This window comes from Lolium rigidum, chromosome 1 (genome assembly GCF_022539505.1).
Source record: "Lolium rigidum isolate FL_2022 chromosome 1, APGP_CSIRO_Lrig_0.1, whole genome shotgun sequence".
In the NCBI taxonomy this organism is placed as follows: Eukaryota; Viridiplantae; Streptophyta; class Magnoliopsida; order Poales; family Poaceae; genus Lolium; species Lolium rigidum.
The window spans coordinates 160,069,650-160,070,931 of record NC_061508.1 but is presented as its reverse complement, the minus strand read 5'-3'; the positions used below and the strand labels follow the sequence as shown (position 1 = coordinate 160,070,931).

The window sequence follows — 1,282 nt, the reverse complement described above, 5'->3', positions numbered from 1 at the left end:
CGTCGGAGAAGACGTGTGGGCGAGGCGTCGTAGAAGCACGCTGGCCGCTAGCTGGGAAGATGGCGGTCAAGCTGGTGGTGGCTATGGGGGGTCTCGGAGGGGAAGAAAAAGACCGAAAGAAGAAGATCAACCGAGTGCAATCTTGTTTCGTGGTCCACTGGCTCCGGTCCACTGGCTCTTAGAGAGGTCCTATATATACTGCATATATTGTTTTTCTCCAATAATTTTTAGGGCCAACAATAATTTGTGCAAAATCTGGTAAGCCTTTCAATGCAATCGAGGGTGTATAATGGAAGCGTCTTTTTCACCAACAATTTGTGGGATCAATAATTCGTCCAAAATCTGGTCAAGTATCATATAAGAAAGACTCCACAAGACGATATATACATGAAACTTTGATCACCTATACAAATCATTATTAGATGTACGTAGTAGGGCCCCTAGTACGTAGTAGTAACACACATAGATACAAGGAGTACTTTCATCAGTTCGATCAGCGATCATCCGTTCACAAAACAGAGGAACAGAGCAGCAAGCAGCATGGAGAGAGGGGCTAACTGCCCGCCATGGCGGCGAGCGATCACATGGATTTGAGCATGGCGGTGGTGCAGGAGCCGCCGGACTTGTACTTGAGCGCAGGGCGGCCGCTGCCGTAGTGGCAGCCGAGCAGGTAGAGCGCTAGCCTCTTCTTGGCCCTCCTGAGCAGCAGCAGCTTGTCCTCCCCCACTCCACCACCGCCACCACCCACCTCCTATCGCACCGGTCCTCGCCCACCTCATCGGCGGTGGCGTAGACCTGCCCCGGCTTACCGTCGCCGCCGGGGGCCGGCGACTCCCACTGGAGCGGGTAGCTGCGCAGGAACACCCGCCTGGTGCTGTAGTCCTCGTACCGGAAGCTCTTGGTCGGCTTCACGGCCGCCTCCTCCTCCCTGGATATCTTCCGGCCGAAGTGATCCTCCATTGCTTAGCTAGCTTGGTAGCAACTTGGCTTGGTTTTCGACGCCGGTCGATGACTGGCTGGCTGAGCCCACGATGCGATCCCGCTGTGTATATATGCACAGTTAAGCGGCAAGCGGCCACGTCGGCCTTTGATTTCATTTCTTTCTGCTGCCTTTATTTCGTCGTGTGTGGCTGTACTTTGTTTAACAATAATAATTCGGGTAGTTTGATTGGCATGGCACGGAGCTGTTTTCAATTGCTTTGCGGGAGAAGGATTTCCTTTACCGGTAATCTGACGGGAACCACCGGGACGACATCTAGTATAAACAATTTCTTCATCTGAA

At 52.7% G+C, this 1,282-nt stretch overlaps 1 pseudogene; it reads right to left on the bottom strand.

The window, feature by feature from the left end:
- Positions 1-330: 330 nt before the first annotated feature.
- On the bottom strand, positions 331-1,035 carry LOC124682652 (annotated as a pseudogene).
- Positions 1,036-1,282: the final 247 nt, after the last annotated feature.